Genomic DNA, 24,144 nt, shown 5'->3' with positions numbered 1-24,144 from the left:
TATTTCGAGATAAGGTTGGATATATTATAAAATTGAATCTAATAGCACATTTAATCTTTAAATAAATCCCTTTTAGATTAATAAACACTTTCGGAAAATAGGCATGGAGTAATAATTTGTAAACCGGTCGTCGGTTCGCTGTTAACGGTCGACACGTACACAAAGCTATAGGTACCGATTAGTTGCAAAAATTAAAAACCAAATCCACAGGAATCAGGTTAAAGCAAAATTTCAAAGCAATCAAGCAGACAGTTTCTTCTTCCATAATTGAATAGTGTCCCCACAGTAACGTTTCTACTGACGACTTTGATATGGGACATTTATCATCGTAGGGACGTAACCCGATCTTCTTTTGGGATACTATGTGCAACTCCAGTTTGCTCGCTTTTATTAAATTCTGCAATATATTTTTTTCCGGAAAAATTTTCCGCATAATCCGAAGTATCAAAATAATGGAAACAATCCTTTTATAAAATCTCCTATGGGTCTATGTATAATATCTCGTATACGAGAGAATCGGTGTCGGTGTACAAAACTCGGGCATTGGAAAATCTTTCTTGAATGTAGTTGTAGTGGAAGTCATAAATTGTTGCCTTGGCTATCTCCATAATTGACATCCCAAGATAAGAACGAGATTTTTATTAATTATAGTTCCACCTTTAAATTCGGGTCGGGCAATCAGAGCTTCCGCACCGTAGCGACCTTCCCAGTTGTCATTAGCTTAACGTTGGAATGGTTCCGTATGTACCTTTCTTAATTTAACTCCCAGTTGTAGTGCCTGTTTCAGATTACGATAGTGAATGCTTATCGTATAAGGTGGTCAGTAATTTTTGATTTTCGGATCCTGAAAGACAGCGATGTTCGGGACATGGATTATCATCCGTAATTTTGGTTTTAGATGGATGGTGTCAAGGGCTTCATAGGGTTCAATAAATATATTAGCGATGACCGGTGATAATGGAGGACCCATAGCTGTTCCCGGCTTTTGTTCAAAAATTTGACCGTTACAAGAAAAATATATTCCAGACAAGCAATTTTTAATTAAAACGTGAAGGTTTAGTTCCTGATTCTAGGATTTAAATATTGAGAGTTTTTTAGAAAAGGGGGACTCTACGTCAAAACTAACAAGAATATAGTGTGAATCTAATGTAATGTAAGCAGCCATTCTTCGCAATAAAGATGAAAAATAAGGCCGTGGATTACTCAAGTATTAAGGATTAATCAAGGATTAAATTCTTCTGTAAAAATCAGTAATAAATTGAAAATAAAAATAAAGTTTTACGTAATATTTGAAAAATTGAGGTGCTGATTCAATATAAATTATATAGAAATAACCTAAATAAACCAACTAAAAAAAGTGACAAATGTGAACAAAAATAAAAATGAGACAGTACAAATTTTAACAGAAAACAACGAAACGTTAAGAAATAACAAGGACATGGCTAATTATTTTATTAATATGGGACATTCAATGGCACAAAACCTAAAGACCTATGATAAAAAGAACAGTTGACGTAATGTTTGCGCTAATTTCAGAAACGTTAATCGAAGAAATTTGATGTCCAGGTGTTAGTCATATCCTTTCATGATGATACCGTTCTCCTTCTTCATGGTGGCAACATCGTCTGTCCTATATTGAAAAAACTCACTATATCACTATATAATTTTTGATCCATACCTTAGGTGTTAAAATCATATGTTATCCGTCGAAGAAAATGAGGAACTTGGTCTTTATCTTTTATCAAATACTCCTCTTAATATACAGATCACTTGTACAGTCTCATACGTTACGATATATTGGAGTGCGGCGGATTGTATAGTAATTCACTATCAAGGAAAACTATACCCAACTCACTTATTATTTGACAGAGACATAAGCAATACTAGAACCCTTTGCCTTTGCCTTTGAAGCTACGACAACTAATACACATACTTATCAAACCCGTGGTTATCAAATCTACACTCCTCACAAAGTTTATATTATATTATCTTACCCCTGAGTTTGAGAGGTATAACTAACCATCGACGATTTACTACTGCAGTCAAAAACTTAGCTGTCTCACTATTATAGAATTGAGAGAAATGGAACTGAGACGCGTGTATTCACGGCGACCCATGATAGTGATGTAGATATAAAAATAATTGTTTTTCTTTGGAAAATGAAACATTTATTTGTTGCATACTACAGATATTTCCACGCCTAGGTGCTAGCATGTATGCATGAATTTGAAGGAATTCCAATGTTCTTAATTAGTTTATATTTGATTTAATTTGATGTAATGTATTTAATAAAGTTTAATGAACTTTAGAGCCTGCAGAACAAAAATTAACCATTATTATTTTCTGTTGTACAGTAGTTCTATCAAATTTTAATTTCTGTCTATAAAAAATGGTGAACATACAAAATGCCTTATTCTCTATTAATATTCGCGTCAAGCAAATGTAATGGCAATAATTTTTTGTATTTACTAATATAATCCATTAGATCCAAACCCATGCCTTACTAACAAACTAAAGAAGAACGAAGAAATCAACATAATAGCAGAAAGCTCAACAGGAAATACGTTCGATTATAATTGGTAAAGCTACAGAGTTACAAGATTTCAAATGAGCGGATAGAGCAGAGGAAGCAGAAAAAGAAGAAGCATTGGTTGTAGTTCAAAATATAATGTTAATTTTTCAAAGAAACTTCCACAGGCTACTGTAATACTTTTTACAAAAATTCTGGATTCCTCCTGCGTCGGTTTTTGCTGAGAGGAACTTGCTAATGTCACGAAACGTCAATCATCCTGTTGGCTTCTTCAGAGCTTGACTGAAACTGGCACGCAATTTACTCTGTACCTGCTTACAAATTGTTTGAGGGCGGGCGGAGCTAAATGAGGGGCTTAAACACCTCGGGTGATTGATTCCCATATTGCTGACAGGTAAAGACTTGTGTGGCTGTTAAGATTGTTAGAGTTTCTATAGATTTCTATAGACTCTCGATTGTGGTGAAGTGTATTTTATAATGTGGAAATTATGAGAGAGAAGAGCAGAAGTAAGGTATTTTAATTCTGGGTTCAGTGACTTGGGCTGAGATAATTTTAGGGCTCTGTAATCAAAAGAGTTAATAACCGATGATTTTTGGGTCGGATGGTGATATGACCATGTATTAAGGTGTCGGTTTGTGTGCGTAGGTTTTCTGTAAACATGTAATGTAATCGTAAAACGTATGTTAGGGTGTAGAGAGTTAAAATGTCTAAGTAAATCACTAGGGATTCTTGAACATGAGGTCCAATAACAAATGTATCACCAAAATAGCGTTTGCATAATTTTAGTTTTAGATGAATGGTGTCGAGAGCTTTCTTCTCAAAGGCTTTCATAAATATATTCGCGATGACTGGTGATAGTGGAGAACCCATAGCTGATCCCGACGTTTGTTCAAAAAGTTGACCGTTATAAGAAAAATATGTTTCAGACAAGCATTTTTAATTTAGGTGAGAAGGTTTGGTTCCAGAATCTCAGATATTAATATATCTGAAATGATGTTGAGAGTTTCAGGCTCAAAGAACATGAAAGAGCCTTAAGACTAAGACAAATAAACTCATTAGCGGTTGCCGAATACAATCACGAAACCGGACATAAAATTTTATTAGATAAAACTAAAATTCCTGCATGTAATCAATTCTTCTACCAACGAAAAATCCGAGAGTCTATAGAAATCTATAAACAACCAACAATCTTAACCGCAACACAGGTCTCTACCTGTCAAACAGTATATAAGCAGGTACAGAGTAAATTGCGAGCCAGTTTCAGTCAAGCTCTGAAGAAGCCAACAAGATGATTGGCGAAATTTTAACAAGTTCGACTCAGCAAAAACCGACGCTGGAGCAATCCAAAAGTTTTGTAAAAAGTAAATATAATGTTATTACGATGATTGGATCAAATATTAGAGACAACAGAAAGAGTTCAAGGTGATTGACCAAAACCAAATAAAACTAACTTAGTATACGAGAGAGTTGGTTAACGTTTCGCAACTAAAATATGTTCAGCGAACAATATTCTCGCGTTGTTGATATTTATTTCGAAATAAAGGTTAATATCAAGGCCGCGTAGGAGTTTTTGGTGAGTTTTCCCAAGAAAAAAGCATTGGTAACTGTCGCTTGATAAAAAATAACTTTTGGAAGTTCGATCCTGTGGCTTCTCCACGCACTCCCGGGCACAATGAAAAGTTTTCCACACATTATGATTTATTAAAAAGTCCTCGCTTTGAAGCCAACGTTTCCAGTAAAAACGCACGGCCACAAAGAGATAACAGGGGATTCATTTTACAGTAAACTTTTTAAATAGATTGCTTCCGTTTGAGCGACCCCGCTAACAATATAAAACTTAGCTGCGCGGACTCTATTCGACGATTGCTTCCAGGAATTCGATATTTTATCCATTTGTAGAGAACTTTTCGCGTAAACCGATTGCGTTTAAGATTTTTATTAGCGAAGTGCGGGCAAACATCGCAAAAGGGAACTAGGGTACGCCGTTAATATTGATTTCGAATTCAACGTAAGTTTTCTTTTGAAAACGTATAACGTTTATAGGTAACGACACAATAAAGCGCCTGAAAAGTTGCTTTCAATTAGGAAAGCTTTTTAAGATTTTTCTTACTTTATACAGATAATGAAACATGTTGTCTAGTTCAGCCGCGGAGGATATCATTGTAGTAATTTAATGTTCACGGTAATTAATGAAAGTTTTACTCAAAGTAGAAATCAGTTTTCATTAAAGGAATTAAAGTGGCAATATTAGGTAAGTTAAGCAAATTTCGTAATGGGAAATTTTGTGGTGTAATAGAAGATTTTCACGAAATTATATATTTTGACATAACAATCGTTTCGACAACACCGTGTCTTTTCAACAACAACAAACAACAAACATTTGATGTTGGTGTTGTCGAAAAAATAGTCATGTCAAAATATATAATTTCGTGAAAATCTGAACTTTTAGTTCTTATTTATTTTGATAAATGGATTTTCATCAAGTGAAAGCCACCTCAGTTCAATTCATTATCGCATTGATTTCAGAAGTTTTTTGAAAATGGTAAATACAAAAGTTGCAAAAATTGTTAGGTTCACTGATGTATGATATTAGCGTTATACGCAGAAGACGCTCCTGTCAAGTAAACTCGTGAGTCAAATGCCGTTTATCGCACTTGTTGCATGATATACTAAAAAAATAATAATTATATAATAAAATAAATAATTTTTTCTACTCCCGTCTGTAAAATACCTAATTACATATCGATCTAGCGTGCGGAAAGCATCATTTTACCATGTCAGTTTCGTTTCCCACGGATCCGAACCACTTCGGAGATATTTCCCACGCCATGTTTGTCAATTCTGTCGGTCATGAAGTGAATGCATTCGTGTTGTTTTGCGCAAATGTACCCAAATGTACCCAAAAAAAAACAAAGAAAAATGTTATGCAATATATCAGATAATTTAAATACTACGTGCTATAAGCTACAATTAAAATCTAGCAGACTAGTCGGTAAGCAAAGTGTCATTTATAATTTAAGTTTTCCACAGGAATTTTACAAACCGTTCGCATGAACATTTGTGGTTTTTACAGTTTTTATGTTAATATCTTGCCAACACCAATTGTACCATTTTTAAATATCCATGTCTCATCAGTACAAACAAAACAAAATTGAAGGACCTGCTTTTTCTTGCTCATGCGATCTTAAACGTTTAATGCTCTTAAAAGCTTTATCCTTGGATGAATTTTCTTATTCTTTAAATAAACTACATAATGATCAATTGTAAAAAACTAAATAAACAACATAACGTTTTAAAATTGTGTTTATTCCTTTACGTGGCATCCAATATTACATCTCTCTCTGTCCAACGTACACAGTTAATAAGTGACAGCAATAGCAGAACCGATCGGAACGATAAACGAATAGGTTTAATGGCAACTACTAAATATTGTGTTTGAATACTTGAATACTTGAAAAAAAAGTATATATATATATATATATATATATATATATATATATATATATATATATATATATATATATATATATATATATATATTATTTCACACAAATGTAGATCTCTCACAACTGTATTTCTAGGAGTAAACAATTTGGAGGATGATGGCTACCGTGCTTGGAATTGGAAGGTTCAGTGCTTCTAGGTCTTGAACAGTTTTACTGTGGACGATTGGCATATGTTTTAATTTCATTTTGAGCTTTTTTTTCACTTCTTGGTTATTCAGGTAATGTACAAGGAGACCAATCTCTTTCCAGTAACAAGTGATTTTTCTTTTTAGACTTTTCTCCCACGATGGTTGCCTTGACGTTTGTTGGGCATTCTCAAGATTCAAAGATTCCGGCCAATGCCATGTTCATTGCCGTCACGTGGCTTCTGACTCCTTGTCCATCTTGAATCGCGGCATTGCTGGTCCATTGCTACCCTTTCGAACCTTTGATGGAAAATTATCGAAAACATTAGGAAACTCACAATATATAAGCACAACCAAATATAGACTTAACAACTAGGGAGTCATATAAGTCTTTAGACACTGAACATTGTCAAACGCTTGGGTAGCGCGGGAAATAAAACAGATATTAAAATTAATATCCCTATCAACATGCACTCCAAGGTCATTAACCATCCTATTGTCCACCAAAGAAGTATAATCAATACATTACAAGCAGGCAATTGGATTTAGTTTTCTAGAAAATCTAAACTTATGACATTTTTGACTCTTAAGCAGAAAAACATTCTCCACGCACCATGATGACAGTGTAATTATGTTATTCTATAGAGCCTTGCAGTCATCCATTGTACTTATTACCCTATACATCATTAAGTTCTCTGCGAATGGCAGAATGTTATTTGAAATATTAGAGCCTATATCATTGATAAAGATAGAAAAGGGAAGTGGCGTAGATTACTATCCTGAGGGATTACTACCACGGGTTGCGGTAAACTTAAACGCTATGATAGGTATGACCTCAAAACCCAATCAAATTATCGTCAAGACCAGTCGAGGACATCTTACTCAGCAAAATCAGTCGGTCAAAGGCGAGAAATCCGTGTAGATTGTTTCGACTTATAATTTGTTACTTAAGCTTAACTGACATACTGAAAACAACAGACAATATTTATAACTGTCGATCTATGCGTATCGAAACCATGCTATTGTGCTGCGATGAAATTTTTTACCTGAGGAAATAAGGATTCATACACGGTCCTCTTAGCGAAATGAGGTAAGATACAGATAATTAGTTATAAAGGATTTGTCGCCTGATTTAAACACAGGAGAAACTATTAGCAGTTTTCCGGAGTTTCGGAAACATGTTTGTTGATAATGAAATATTAAAAAGAAGGACAAGATGTTACTATGTTACTATCCACATGGACACAGTCGCTAATAATAAATGAATGTACCTAATCCGACCCTGAGGTCAATTTAAATTATTTATTTTTTTAAATATTGAAAAGTAGTGTTTTCTTTTATGCTATTTGTGGAGTTAAATTGATAGTTTCTTAACGTTTATTCCATTATTGTAAAATTTAATAATGCTTATTGATTTATTATTATTAGTATTAAATTTATTACTGTAATTAAGATAACAAAATAGAGAAAATAGGGTTTTCATTTAAGAAAAATGAATTTTTGGTCCGTCACCAATTTTCAAAGATAGCAAGAAAATAATGCAGTGTATCTAAAAATAAAATATTGGGTTGTTCGGAAAGTCATTTCGTTTTTTTTGGGGAACATGAAAGACAGTTTTCGTATAAGGAATAAATATTTTATTAAATTATATATTGGCCATTCTGGTCCAACACCTTTTGCCATCTTTCTGGCAGTAACATAATTCCCCTCTCATAAAAGTTTTGGTCCTTGCTGGCAAAAAACTGGTTCAGGTGGTTTTTGACATCTTCATTTGAGGAGGTTTTGCCATCCAAAAAATTTTGCAGGGACCTGAACAAATAGTAGTCGGAAGGAGCCAGATCTGGAGAATATGGTGGATGTTGCAGTACGTCCCATTCAAGCTGTAAAAGTTTTTGGCGAGTGACCAAACTTGTGTGAGGTCTCGCATTATCCTGGTGGAACACTACACCCTTCCTGTTGATTAATTCGGGCCTCTTCTGTTTAAGTGAATCATTCAATTTGTCCAGTTGATGATAATAGACTTCTGAATTAATCGTTGTATTGTCTCGCAAAAGCTAAAAAAAAACGATTCCTTTGACATCCCACCAAACGGAGAGCATCACCTTTTTTTGGTGAATGTTGGCTTTTGACACGCTTTGAGCCGGTTCATCTTTTCTGCTCCATGACCTCTTGCGTTTAACATTGTTGTATACAACCCATTTTTCGTCCCCAGTAATAATCCGCTTCAAAAATGGACGCTTGAGAAGCGAATCACACACGTCAACGCGATGACACAAATTTCGCTCCGTAAGGACATGGGGCACCCACACATCGAGCTTCGAGGTTAAGCCCATGCCTTTCAAATGGCCATAAACAGTCGAATTCGACAAATTTAATCTCTCACCGATCTCTCGTGTGGTTATTCGCCGATTTGCATCAACTAATGCCTTTATCGCATCTTTGTCAGCTTCGACCGGCCTTCCAGACCGTGCATCTTCGACATCAAAATTGCCGGATCGAAATTTTGCAAACCACTTCTGGCAATGGCGTACTGTTAAGACGCCTTCTGCATACACATCCGTCAATTTTTTTCTCGCTTGGACAGCATTTTTACCTTTTCTGAAGTAAAAAAGTAAAATATGACGAAAATGGTGCTTATTGCTCTCCATATTTAAAAGGGCACCAACCAAAAACTACTGCGTAGAATTAACAGAACTTTTTCACACACAAGCCTTGCAATATCAGCTCTCAAGACATATAATGGTTATGCGGCTTAAGTGTGAAGTTGGTTTCGAAAAAACGTAATTAAGTCCTCTGACGGGAAAAAACGAAATGACTTTCCGAACAACCTTATAGTTACAGCGAATCGAAATGTTATCAAAGACAATGAAACACCCCGTACATTAAAAGTACCCAGTATTTCTCAAAATGCATTTTTTCATATCTATATTGTTGCTATGTAAACTATTCAATAGTATTATAACATGTCATTATTTTTCAGCGCCGGATAGTAAAAATTGATCTCTGGGCGATACTTGGATATTGATGGAACTGAGTTTAGTACGTCCGCCGTCTGGCAACAAGTTTATCTGCTGCAGTGAGGTTTATTCCGGATAATGAAGTTCACTTAATTGCCATCGTCGTCAAGCTGACAAACTTTCGGAAGTAAATAAATGCGCCGGCGTCAAATTATAAGCGGACTTAACGTTGATTAATCGCAGTTTGTAAATTGTAAACGATGCAAAATTGTATGGCTAATAGAGAGAACGGCGAGCGCACAGAACTAGAACGTTTTGCGTAGAGCAATCCAATTTGCAGTGTACCAATTTCAATTTTTGTGCAAAATATCCAAAATTAGCCCGGTAGGTTCAATCAGTGGCAGTATAATTTGCAGTTGACCAGCTAAGTGATAGATAAATTAGCTAAAAGTCGACATCCAGCGTAAATGAAAGTAGAGGTGAAATGGCGACTTTTTTTTACTAATACTGATAATAGTATATTATGCAACAAGTGCGGTAAACGGCATTTGACCGAACGTGTTGCATACTATACTTTTTCTACGACCGTTAGTTTTTGGGTACATTTTCGAAAACGTTCGATTGCTCCCAAACCAGTGAGGTAAAATCTCGGAAATGTCCGAATTGACTCAGATACGTGAGAAGCGAAACTGCAGTGGCAAAGTGGCCCTTCCTGCACGTTAGATCGGTGTGTAATTAGGCATTTTCGAAAGTCCTTTTTTTAATAAAATTTCATTTTTTAAATGTATTTTCAAATTTCACCCCTAGGTCATGCAGCATACCTCATACCACAGATGGCGAACCAATGGCGCGAGTGCACCAAGTGGAACGCCCAAAAATATTTTTTTTTTATATTTGATAAAAACTAATTAAATCTTAGCAATCTACACTTAACCTTCACCTGACTGAAACCTGGTTAAAATTGATCAAATATTTTCTTTATAATCATGTTTTTTTAGATTATTTTCCTCCTGACAATTCTCCAAAAATACTTTGTTTGAATATAAGCAATAATAACCCAAACAAAAATTATTAAAGTTTAAGAATAATTAGCACTTTGTTGTTCTAGATCAGTTTTGGTATTGTGTGTTTTAACTTGTTTTGTTAAGCTTACTATAATAATACCCAAATTTATTTTCAACAGGTTTACAGCCAATTTTCGGGTTGGCTCATGCGTTCAGGTTTTCGCTAAAAATCTTCGGGGTGCGCATGAGGAGTATCAATATTCGGTTCCAATTAGCATACGCGCCATATGCAAAACTGTTTGTGTTAATTCTTTGTGTCCTGTTCGGAAATTTTCGATTTTTTTCTCTCCCCTCCATATATTAAAATATCTATAAGTATGTGGGTGTTTGCGTTAAATATTTAATTTCTAGTTTCAACAGTCGCGACAGTATTATAACGATGTTTTCTTTCCTAAAAACATTAATGACAGCTTGTTTCTTAAAGTGTTTGGAAGTTGTCAAAAACTGAAGGTTGGTGATAAAAACAAAATACTGACTTTTAGTAACTTTTACACTGTAGATTGCCTTAACGATTCACCGAAAACATCGATCGAGAAACCACGAATGCCTTGCTCAGGGAAATCGCTATCTCGTTAGTTTAGGACCAGTAGGACGAACAACTGACATTCAATTTTTAGACGAATAACGTGAAGAGTATATCTAATAAGACAAAATTAGCGTCAAGGTATAAGGAAAGCTTAGTTAGTTACCTTAGATTAGTAGATAATGTAAAGAAAGATGAAAGTACTTCATATAGAATACAATAGGTTGAAGGGCTGTAAATCTAGCATTAATAACAGATATTTTACGTTAATATCGTTTAGGTTTTTTCATTTTCTTTTACCTTTTAGACCCTGTAACAAAAATGTGCATTTTAATGACGGTGACATTGTACATACATTCGATGATGAACATGAATATAGAACTTCACACTACCAAATAGACAAAATGAGTTTTCAAAAAAGTATAAAACATACGAAGTATATTTTGCGCGATTTTTTACGCACAAACTTTAATTGTAAATTTCAGACTTTGAACAGTGAACAACAAAAATTAAAATTGATTAAAACATCTCTTGGAGAATTCCATGGTAATGCATTCTTTTATTTTGATTTTAAAGGAAATAACTAACGCAAATGAAATTATGTTTCATTTAAATTGATATTTTACATAACTATCCAAAATTACAACTCGCATCAGCTAATCCTTTCCTTTGCATAAATTTGACTTTTAAATACCGAAATAAAACAAGTAAAATTCTATGTTTGTTTTTTTTATTTACACGATAAATAATATATTGCTATAAACTTACTACTAAACTAACCAAAACTAACACTATTTAGTTCTTGACCTATTTAACACACTCTTAATTAACCTACACTCTTTTTCAGTCTTTCTACTATACGCCAATCGCACTATTTCAAAGTCTATTTCGTTCACTTCACGCTTAAGCCCTTTGCCTTTGTTCCCCCTCTTCCAGCAACTTAGCATAATAGTCTTTGCCTGCAGCATCCGTAGTAACACAACTCGCTACTCTAGCTTAATTCTCTCTTTGTGGCAAGTAACTTTTGAAAATTTTTGCCATACCCACGATGCTTCTTGACGAGCCGGGCAGTGAGGTTTTGGTCGATGTTAGTGGTGGTAGTGGTGCGGCAGTGGTGTTACGTTGATGGACGGTATCGGCTCGGACTGGCCGATGGAGTGACCAAGTCAAAAAACTCCACGCCTAATCCGATGGAGTTTTTTGAGGAGTTTGTGCAAACTCCAAGTCTCGCAGTATGTCCTCCAATGACATGCTGCATGGCTGCATGGACGGCTGAATGGGGAGAATTGGCGGCATTTCCAGCTCCCCCAGCGTAAGCGGACGAAAGAAGGAACTTTCATCCACTCTGCCGAGCTATAAAAAATATATATGTTTAGACATAGTGAAATAAACAAACTAGCATAAATTGAAAAATAATTAATGGAGCTTAAATAACATTTTTTTTAACGATAAACGAAACATATTGATATTATCACCGAAGACAGCAGACTGAATGAAAAATTCTTGCCGGGAGCGAATTTAAAATAATGCAAACTAAAAGATCAACAAAAATTGAATACACATACACACAGTTGATGAACTTTCTAAGGAAAAATCATACACTTCCCGTAGAAGAAATTACGTCAGCAAAAATAATATTTCTCGCATAGAAACGAATAACGTAAATACGACAATTATAACATTTGTAACAATGGAGACTGTATCACTATAGGCAGAAATTATTTCAAATTAATAAACCGTTATTTAAACAAAATTGAAACAGTTGACGGGGCCAACGTCAGTATTAAATATATCAATACTTCAATACGCAATGCGTAAAGCATTTAAGCTTAAAATTTATAAAGGTAGGCCCTTTGAAAATACTCATTCTCTGGAAGCAGCTTTAGCATATTTGAAATGTTATGTTATGTATAATATTGCTGATTCTGTCGAATCTGCTTCTGACATCAAATCAAATCAAATTTTAAGCTCTATATTGAGTGCAGTGCAGTTCGATGACCCTTCAGTTCTGCTTGAGGAAGGCTATTGCCCACAACCATAAGAATGAAGCCCTATGCTGCAACATTCATCAAAGAAGATGTAGTTGCGGAATTACATACACCTGCAAGAATCAATTTTAAAAGACGTCGAGTGAGAATCAAAGGTTTCAATGAGCTGCTTCAACCTGATCTTGTAGAAATGTTACCATATGGTCAAGAAAAGAAACGTTTTAAATACATTCTAGCTGTGATTGATTATTTCTCTAAATATGTTCGGGCTGTTCCTATAAAATCGAAATGTGCCTCAGATATTGCAGATGCTATGAGTTCTATTTTAGCATGATTATCCACTTTACCGAATAACTTGTAGACAAATCAAGGAAAAGAGTTTATAATGAAAAATTTAAAGAATTAATGTTAAAGTATAATATTAATCATTATACCGTCTTCAGTACGAAAAAAGCGTCTTATGTCGAACGCGTAAATCGCACATTAAAAAGTTTTATGTGTAAACAGAATACAAGATTCCTATAAATGGCTAAATATTTTATCTAATATTGTGGCCTACTATAATAAATCTTATCATAGAAGTATAAAAATGAAGAAGTTACCAAAAGCAACAAAAAATCTCTTCTCAAGAATGCTTACACAGAAGTGAAAATTGCAAGTAATAGTAGTAAAGTGCAGACTTTGTCAGAATAAGTAAGTATTGCGGTATTTTTGATGAAAGCTATACTGCAAACTGGTCGAATGAAATTTTTATAATAAATAAAGTCAAGAAAGTCAAAAACATATTTGCTGCATGATGACAAAGGTGAAGATATTTCAGGTGGTTTTTATGAAGTTTAAATACAGAAAGCAAAACATCCTGGGGTATATTTACTTAAAAAAGTTTTGAGAAAAAAAGGAAACAAACTTTACGTTAAGTGTTAGGTTTCAATAATACTCACAACAGTTGGATCGATTAACAAAATATTACTTAGATAATATATGAACCTAGAATTATTTATTATAATTCTAATTAACTTCAGACCGAGTTAGGATGATTTTGTGTTGTGTAGATTTGCAAGGTTATAATATCGCAGAGTTTATTGTCAAATAATTAATAACAGTACATGCTAACGAATAAAAACATTATCTTTTCAAATCTTCTAAACAAACGATCTGGAAGAGAGTTACAGACAACAAATTCGGAGAAGCATCATCATCATCTACGATATAGTGACGGAAAAAGTGAAAAAGAAGAAGTCCGGCATATACAACAGAAGTATATTTTTGACGAAGAAAGGGATATTATTCATGTTAACGTTGTTAAATCGTTTTAATATCTTTGGTTGTATGCCTCTCTTCCTAAATAAAGTAATTTGATACATAATAATTTTATATTTCCATTGCATCTTAGATTTAATTATATTAGACAAAAATTTTCTCTATCAGTGGGTTTTAAATAACAGACAAAATATTAAAAACGATTTATTTAACTTATCATTCAGGACATGTAGAGAATTATCAATTTTCTATTTGAATAAACTGCTGATGTTCAGTAGTCTTGTTCACCATAAGTGTAGATTTAGAATTACCTTGAAAATTGCAATCATTATTGTAACACCCGATTTTTTCATTTTTATTTGTACCTTTTTCTTTTTACTGAATCAAGCCTTCAGATGGCCTACAATAACTGTTGTCGGCATGGCTTCGACAAATCGAGAGGAGGGGGTTGAAATGCAAATCGACGTTGAGATTTTCGAATATGAAGGTGTAAGCAAAAGTGATCAAAGCAACCGAGGATCTGATATGAATGAACAAGGAACGGAATCTAAAAATAATAATAAGGTTAGTATTAAAGTCAATTAGTTAGAAAATTTCAATGCGTCACCATCTTCCATTATACAAAAATCCTGGTTGTTCATATTTATTATTCTCGAACATACCCGAAGATTCAAAAATTTCCCGCGCCAACCCGAACACACCCGAACCTTCACGAAAATTCAAATCTTAACGCCAAAAGCCGCTTAGAACTGGCACTACTATCTTCTTTTTAGGACGCCGTCTCCCTTCGGAGGTTGGCGATCCAACTGGCTATAATGGTGCGTGAAACTGCACCTCGGAAAATCTCTATAGATGTCCGTCCAAACCATCGACGCAGATCCTTTAGCCACGAGTTCTGTCGTCTACCCACAGATCGTTTACCGTCGATTTTTCCTTCGATGACGAGTCGGAGGATGTCGTAACGTTCTCCCCTCATAACGTGTCCGATGTATTGAAGCTTCCGTTCTTTGATGGTTGCCAGCAGTTCTCTACCTTTACCCATTCTCCTCAGTACTTCCTCGTTGGTTATCCTGTCTACCCAGGGTATGCGCAGCATACGGCGATACAAATACATTTCGAAGGCGTCAATGCGACTCTCCATTGATTGGCTGAATGTCCAGCTCTCGGCGCCATAGAGTAGCGCTGGGAAGATGCAGCAACGCAGTATGCGCATGCGGAGCTGTAGGTTCAAATCTCGACTGCTGAAGAGGGTCCTCATTGAGATGAAAGTCCTTCTGGCCTGTTCTATCCTTGATCTGATTTCCATTTTGGAGTCACTGGTCTCGTTGACAAGGGCTTCAAGATATTTAACGGACGACACTTGTTCCACGACCTGGTTGTTAATCCGGAGGACCGCCTGTTTTGGTGTCTACTACTATACCACTAATATAATTTGATTAGTATCAAAAAAATATTAAAAACAAAATTCCGTAACGCGTATCCTTTTTACCAAATTATAATATTCTCGGTGAATGATCGTTGCACAATTACTTTCAGATATCTAAATTGTATGTTACATTAAGTATTTTTATGATAAATACCTCATTATAAAATAAAATTTGTACTAAAAAACCTAAAACTACTAGAACTACTCATTTTCCACAATAGTATTCAACTTTTTTAGCTTGCATTTGGGTTTCCATCGATTGGGTCTTCACTGAATTCGACACTTATAAATAAATTTCGCCCGAAATAAAGCAAAGGAGGATGCTACGTACCGCGCTTTTGGATTATCCGGTTAATGTTTCAGTTGATTTATATACGGCTACGATTATATTAATTATTCAGGGCAACAATTTCCGACATATGCCACTCCAAATCCGGATATAAAACCTAGCGCGGATTTGCTAGACGTGACTTTTCATTAATTTTCATTCCGTATAAATAATTAGTCCACATACGCTTTTGTTTTTCCGTTTTCGTGATGAATTTTTAAAATTTATCGGGCCACGTTGTCATAAAGCTTCGCCGATGATATTTCTATCAAGCGGAATAAAGAATGGCGAAAATATTGTGACGAATTATTACGCAATTCATCAGACTCTTTATAGGCTTTATCGGTGACCAGCAATAGGTCGATTTGGTAAAAAATTGATAAATTCCCATTTAGAAAATGATTAATCTGCAAATTGTAGTTATAGAATATTATGCAAAGAGTTTGATGAACTACACTTTAGTTACGAGCGGAGCAAGTGTTGATTAAACGAGTGACTGAAGAAATGTATCGACGTATTACATACTATACTTCTTCTAGCACTATTACTTTTGGATACATTTTTGAACTATAGAACAAATTCAGTCACTTGACCGTCAGAACTGACAAACGTCAAAATACCGTCAATATTTAAAATTTAGCGTTGTCCAATTTTAATTTCTCAAATAACATCAGAAAATTTGAACCCTCTGACAAAATTTAGATTAGAGTGTTAGACTAGAGCATATTTTATATCGCACTTATAAAAAAACCTTAAATTTAATACAGGATGGTCAAAATATTAGCCTAAAAACTTTAAAATCAAACATTAGAAATTTTCGACGAAATTTGTCGTTGCATCGAGATTTCTCCAATGGAGGATTATGTAAATGCTCGGACCTGATGCAACTTTCGGTTTTTGAGCAAATTTGAACAAATATATCAAAATCAAATAACTGTATGGCTTTTTGACCAAACTGATGAGATCCAGAAAGAGCAAAAGGTGCCATTGCGCAATGGAAACTCACAAGTAATTCTTAGTCAGAATCTAGTTTCAGAAGCGCAATACTAAAATGTAAAAGCTAAAAGTAAAAGGCATATCCAAAACTAAAGGCAAAAGACATACCACAAAGTGAAACGTTTCCTGACTAGAAAACCAGTCAAGTGCGTTTTCGCATGGCTTGTTTCGAGTTCAATTAGTCTCTTCAGTCAGAGAGGAAACACTGAAACAAGGCTTAACGTTTTAGGTTAAAATCAATAAAATTGAAATCAAAGATCATATATTTTCCGCGAATTTTGTCATCAAGATTTCTCTAAAGAAATACTTTCCAAATGCTCGGACCTGGTACAACCTTTGATCTTTAAGCAAATTTGAACGGTCATGTTTGATTTCGAATAATCTTTTTGGGGTTAGTCCACCAGTCCTTTTATAATATTAATGCAAGTTGGAAAAAACGACAAATCCACCTTCCCGTTGTTTTAACCGCTGAGTAGCTGAGGCTGTTGACCTGGAGGACCTCATCACTCGACTAGGTCATGATTGATTATATTGTGTCAGTTGTCATCAGATGCTTGCCTCCACGTTCACTTTAACGAGTGTGAACTCGGACTGTAGCTTGCGGAATATCCAACCTCGGAGAAAGAAAAAACAGCAGTAACTAATACCAGGGTGAGGATTTGAAATATGCGAGGAGTCTTTGGATTATTAAGAAAATTCCAATTCTTGCTTCCAAATTGCAATCTTAAAAGCTAACAAGAGCCAAATGCAAAAACTATCAACAGAAAACTGATTTGATTAAATTTGTTAAATTATTAAATTATAGAGAGCTATGATTAACCCAATATTTGAATCTGATCAAAGGTATCAAAAGGTTTTGTCAATAAAAAATTAAGAAAGGAGAAGAAAAAAAAGGTAATAAAGAGTAAAGAGTAAAAAAGAAAAAAGAACAAATTTCAAAGGTCAAAAACAACTGGTGCTTTTACAGGGCATTAATTACACCAAGGTGACGTGATATCGACAAATAATTTAAAAAAAGAGGACGGATAGTAAAAAGTGATTACGGCATATATCAGATGAAAACAGCCAACGTAAGTTATCGAAAACCGTACCAGAGCAAAGATATGATTCTGCCGTCAAATTGGAAGCAAAAAGATAGGTGCAGGTATTTTAAAAGGGGTCACTTAACAATAAATATCAAATTAAGATTAAAAGAAACACTTACCTGCAGTTATCCTCGCTGAAGATCCTGACAGTAACGTCAAGCTTGTGTCCAGAAATTCGCCCAAAAGGTAAAACAGCAAAGGTAAGATAATGCTTTTTCTTGGATATACGCTAAAATATAACTGGTGGTATCAGCGTTCGATTACAAATTTTAAAGACAAATCAAGCGAGAACATTATGATAACAGATTATGACGGATATAAAACAACAACCGGTATGTTAATAAGAATTACAACTCAAAAAGGGATCAAATTTTGAAAACTACTAAAATGTTAATCTCGTCACCTTTCATAAGGTCCCATGCAGCTGTACCCCATGTAAAGCTACCAAATTGCTAGTTGAACTTTATTCGAAGAGAGCAGGAAAGGAAAGGGAAAAACTTCATACGATCTCATCGCAACGATCATTCATTACGTCGATAAGATTCATTCAGGGAGCGCGGAATAAAAACAATGCCTCGCGCTTAAGAGGTTTAACTATGTACCTGATTTCGATGTCCGTTCGTGAAGTTCCTTGTGAGGAACTTCACGAACGGACATCGAAATCACGCAATGCAATGCAATGCATTGACTAACCGTGTGGCAAAATTTATTTGGTTACAGGGTTTTGTCCCATTTTTCTTTTCTCGTTTTGATGTTTTCACCCCCAAAGATGCCGACGGGGTGAAAATTAGAATTGCGTGGATTTTCTGTTAATTTGGTTGTTGGATAATAGATCTCAAAGGTAGAGTTGTTTAATACATCGCTCTTGTCTTTCAGTATGTTATTTCTACCGAAAAAATACAGCTCGGTAACGAAGATGTTCTTCGTTGGCGCCGCTTTTTCCTGGTCTTGTTTAAATTCTAGTGCCGGTGTAATTTGATGCATACCGGGACTTCTGCTTGACATAAAGTCGGGGTCTTTACTAGAACAAGGCTTCGATTCTAAATAAATATTGTATTCGGAAGGTTCGTTCTCGATTTGCTGGCTCCTAGCCGAACGAAACTTATTTGTACGACTTCTGCTGCTAATTCAGTGTCAAATCGATCAATCAAATATTTATTTGCTGTATGCTGTCTTCAGTGAACTAAAAAAATGAATGCCAGAAGTTGCAGCCGATGAGAAAATGATTCCAAACAAGTAAAACTAAGACAACTAACACAGGATCTTCCGATGAGGTCTTAATAGATTGAGCGAAATACTTCAACAATGCCAGAAATAACTCTTTAGTGATCCATCCCTACTTTCAGAAACGATAAATCGCACATATGGTACCGTTTATCGTCTACATTGGGACTCGTAATTGCGTCCGGTTAGACATTAGGGATATAAAATCTAAATTTTATTATAAAGTTTTCTATATATTTTTGCATATTTCAAAAGATTGTAGAATTACCGTAACCTATCTTATTTTTAGGAATTATAATGGCACAATAAATGTTCAATATTTTTCGTATATTTGTTGAAATGTGTTACAAATACTAGCTTTAAAGCAAAAAGTTCTGTTTGATGCCTACATATTTATATTTATGATAAAAAATAAACTAATGCCTCCATATAATAGTAATATGGTGAATTACTTTATGAATGTTCATGATTTTATCCTAGTCAATCTATGTAAAACTACACATATGTTGAATACGATTTCAAATAAAGATTTTAGGCTGCCAAAAAATATTAATGAGTGTGATGATTCAAATGTTTTTAAAAGATTTTTATGCTAAATAAAGTTTCTATTTATTTATTCTTGAGCGTTCCTTAGCAGAAACGGTTTTATTCACCTCCACGCGTCGCGAAACCTATTTCCATATCTTCTGGTGTTGTAGGGGATTCACATAAATAACATATCATTCGCACAAAAAAAATCTAGTGTTTTGTGGCCCCCACATGATAGTGGGGGCCACCCCATGAGTCCGATCTATTTTTGTGGGTAATGCGGAGGAGCTCCATCTTCTTCAACTTCTTCGGTTTTTTGACCAAAGTGACCCACAATGGATTAACTGTTGAAAAATAATGCATGTTATGACTATCAACTGCACCATTACTGCCAAATGTAGCTTCATCGGAAAATATTTTTCTCTTGACAAAAAATTTGGAAAGCGCTATACTGTTTCATTTATCATGGCGCTGAAGTTTACCATTTGTCTAGAAGTTCTTGGTGTAGTTCCATATAGAAGGGATGATATTTGTGTTTTCCAGGTATACTATTAGCGGTATATTAAGATGTATCACTTAAGCTGCTAGTCACCTGATGATTATATTGAACTGGAAGTAATATTTGCAATTTTTTCCCTCATTGGTAGCAGTTCTGTTTACCACTTTCCGTTTTTCATATTCAATTGTATTAAACACTGAAGGGATTGTCCAATTGGTATACCCATTAGGGTACTTCGCCAGTATGAAAAAGGAATAACGTAGAATTTTTTAGAGCTAGGTGGATGAAATTAGGCTCCTACAGGTTTTCGTCTTTCAACAAATGGAGCAATAGACCAATAAAATCAAGAAATGATAAAATTTTTAAAATCATTTGGACTTTGCCAATAGTGGCGTTACAGTAATTATTGTAATTATAATTATTATTTAAAATTTCGACGACGAAGTGGAGGAGAGTAATGAACCAAAAAGAAAGTGTCATTTGAATATGTGCTGCAAGGGTACCGTTTTAGAATCCACAGCTGAGTTAAGATTAACCTTTGATTCCTTAATAATTAGTCACTAGAAAGGTAGGAACGATGTGACAAAGGCATAACGAAAATGCTAAAGAATGGTGATGCGGAGTGAATTTAACTACAAAATAGTCAATCAAAAATAAACTATCGGAGCTACTCAAAATCTGATATAACCAGTGCTTCTATAAAGCCAGACTATCTTCGCCCGGTAGCGTTCGGTTCACTTCGGAAAAATTGCAAAGTGGAGGATCCCATGCGTCCACAATTTTACGAATGACAGAATTATAACTGTTTACGTTAGACCTATATATAATGGGAGTCAAAAATAAACACCCAAGACACCCAAAACGAAATATGATAGAGTATCGAGCACTTACAGCTAAGGGCGCCGACATATATATTATCTATGGTCTGAAACTTATGACATTGGAAAGAAAGTGTGTATCTTTCAAATATCCCACCAGGCATCGATCCACAGACCACCGATCCGGAGCAACAAAAACGTATTGCAAGAGTTGCTTAGTCAGCGTGGCCTTTATTTTCAAGATACAAAAAAATTAATTGAAGTTTTAGGAACCAAATGATAAAACTTATATAAGCAGGTACATAGTAGAATGCGAGCTACGTTCAGTTAAGCTCTGAAGAAGTCAACAGGATGACTGGCGAAACGCCAGCAAGTTCAATTCAGCAACTACCGACGCAGGAGGAATCCAGAAGATTTATAAATTAGCCTGAAGAAGTTTCTTTGAAACAAAAAATAAGCATTTATTATTTATATTATAAAATTATGCGGTACAACAATACAAGAAATTCATATATTTCGCATTTAAATTTACTTAGCACTACCCTCAACCGCCTACGAGCAGCATTATTACAGTCACGACCATTTATCATGTGCCGGACCATATAGTGTTAACATTTAATTCAATAAATCAATCCCGATTTGTAAACACATGACAAAAATCGATTTGGTCCAGGTATAATCGTTCATCTTCGTCTATTTAATGACCATTCCAGGGATGGGTGAGAGTGACCGATTGGTCAGGTGGAGGAGGCAGGCAGAAGAAAAAAATCTGGCGTTATGGCAGAACGTCGCAAAATCACGTGTGCCACAACCTTGTTTTCTTTAAATAAAGACAACGTGTCTTGGTCGGCCGTACTATAACGTATTATTCTTAAAGCGCTATCTAAAATTATCGCCAACAGTTTTTGCCAATAAAGCACGGAATGATTTGAGAGTATTTTAGCGGCCGTGCACCGATAAACGGGGACATTAATGTTAACAAAGCACCGGGCTCCAATATTTACGGCGGGATCGCATGCAGTTAACCGTATAAGAGAACAGGAAGGCACTTGAGGATTTTAACATTTCCTGGTTTTAGTAAATCAATGGCGAAAATGCGGGGGTTCGTTCCCGACAAAAACGGATTATTACTTTGTATATGAAACAAAACGCCGGTCATAATCAAGCGTATGCTAATCGGGCCTCTAAATAATCTTGTTGTTGTTCCGCCGTCGTCCGTATATTATTCGTGACACTTTGTAGTTAAATATATATCGTATTCTTTTGTTTCGAATGGAAATTTTGCAGCACCACCAGCCGTGTAGACTCGCAACTTAGCGGATTGTGACGTGTTCATTAAAAGCTTTCAAGAAGAAAATTATACCATAATAAGTGACATACTGTACAAAATGCTGTTACTTTGTCGTCATAGTGGAGTAAAAAAGCATGTTAAAGTCGTTTCTTTCTTGAAACAAAATTAATCGACTTAGATCCAGGCGAAACCTGACTGAAATCATTAGTTAGGTTACTGTAAATGGGTAATTACGATTTTTTTTAGTGGTAGCGAGTTTTGTAAAATCGAAAAAACATATTAATAAAATAGGATTATTTTTGAAAAACTCCCAATGCTTCAAAAAAAAAAAACTACGACCCATAAAGGAAAGAACATTGGAAGGAAACAAATACTAGTCATCATCGCAAAAAATATCTTCCTCCGAGTCTGATTCATGCATGTCAAAAACAACTGGAAGAATACTAGATGCGACGATCAATTTTTTCCTTCCTCAAACCTCAGTTATTAGTCAGTGCATAAACGCAGTACCGCATCAAATTTTAGGGGATCGATGGAACCTGTTTTTTCACTATAATACCGTTGGCGTACACGCAACAAAGTAAAAGAAATTGTTGTTATGTATATGTAAAACACACTACTGTGATCCTACGTGCAGGGTACCATAATGAGATTGCGCGAAAATTTTGAGTACGACCTGCTATCGGCGAAATTTTCGGACGGTCTCTTGCCTTCTCGGTACCTTGCGAAAAACATTAAATTTTATAGTTTGCGAAGTGAAGTTAGTGGTTAACTCCTTCAGTTTTGGAGACCTGAGATCAGCGGCTACCGGTAAGTACCCTGTTTCGGTTATCGCCTTTGCACAATTACGTATGAAATTATCTTTTCGGTCATAATGTTGTAAACAGGGAATAATTAAATTCTAGCAAGCTGACAGTCCTCTTGCGTACCTGAGTTTTCGAACCGAAGTTAACAACCGTTTACAATCTGATCAAACGTTCTCTATTGCACAAAATTTGCAATTGCTGAAAACCGTCAACGCGATGGCCATTTTCCAACGCTAACTTGTCTATTCTTAAAAGATTATATTTGGAAATGATTTCATCTTCAAAGCAAAATTTTTAGGAACTACCTATGCTCACTAACATCCATAGCTAGACACTCAATAAACTTGGCTAAAATGGAATATTCATTTTTTGCAGCCACCTGACGAGAGACCGTTTGATCCAACTTTGATTAGGTATTGGCTCAGCAGGTTCACAGTGATACGATTATTATTAATGAAAGTTCGCTAAGATTGGACAACAACTGTTGACTGACCACCTTTTAACGTAAAAAAAAAATACGTAAGCTGTTTTTTTCCCAAACCATATTAGCATTAATGAAATGAAAGTGTCTGTGGGTACAAAACTAAACTTTTATCCCTGTTCATAGGTATTGGTATTGGTATTGGTATTAAAGGGGGGCGCCCTTGCGGGCGTCCAAGCACTTAGGTCATCAGATGGGCCCGTTGGGCCCCCAGACCGCGCTAGAGGGCGTCCAGAATGCCGCCCCTCCTATAGAAGGTCAGCAACTCCTTTAGCCCAATACCGTGCACTGAGTCTGGATCGTTCCGAAGACTCCCAATCGTGCCCATGTCAAAGCAGGGCACTCGGTGAGCAGATGATACGGGGTCTCCTCCCCTGTTCATTTTAACCTCTGCTGTGTGGGTGATTTTAACTTGGATTATATGAATATGCTTTCCAACGATGTCATACAGTTTAAGTCGTTACTAGAGAATTTAGGCCTTTCACAAAAAAATTCTAACCCTACGCGTATAACTACCAAATCATGTACTTGTATTGATTTACTTATTATGTCTAATGACATTCAAGTGATAAACACTGATGTACTGCCTGCACCGCGGTTTTCTAATCATGAATTTATCTTTTGCGAGTTTTTGCTGCCTAGTATTACAAAAAAGATCAGTTACATTATATATAGAGATATCAAAAACATAAACGTACAACAGTTTAA

The 24,144-nt window shown here is 35.3% G+C and overlaps 1 long non-coding RNA gene across 1 annotated transcript; it reads left to right on the top strand.

The window, feature by feature from the left end:
• Positions 1 to 5,383: 5,383 nt before the first annotated feature.
• LOC132697770 (uncharacterized) lies at positions 5,384 to 6,504 on the top strand. The gene is made up of 3 exons (XR_009618300.1): positions 5,384 to 5,523; positions 6,113 to 6,255; positions 6,310 to 6,504. It is a non-coding gene; the product is annotated as an uncharacterized LOC132697770 (long non-coding RNA).
• The last annotated feature ends 17,640 nt before the right edge of the window (positions 6,505 to 24,144 follow it).

Source organism: Cylas formicarius, unplaced genomic scaffold (assembly GCF_029955315.1).
Source record: "Cylas formicarius isolate icCylForm1 unplaced genomic scaffold, icCylForm1.1 PGA_scaffold_2__14_contigs__length_35257938, whole genome shotgun sequence".
Taxonomy (NCBI): Eukaryota; Metazoa; Arthropoda; class Insecta; order Coleoptera; family Brentidae; genus Cylas; species Cylas formicarius.
This window is presented reverse-complemented; position numbering and strand designations above follow the sequence as displayed.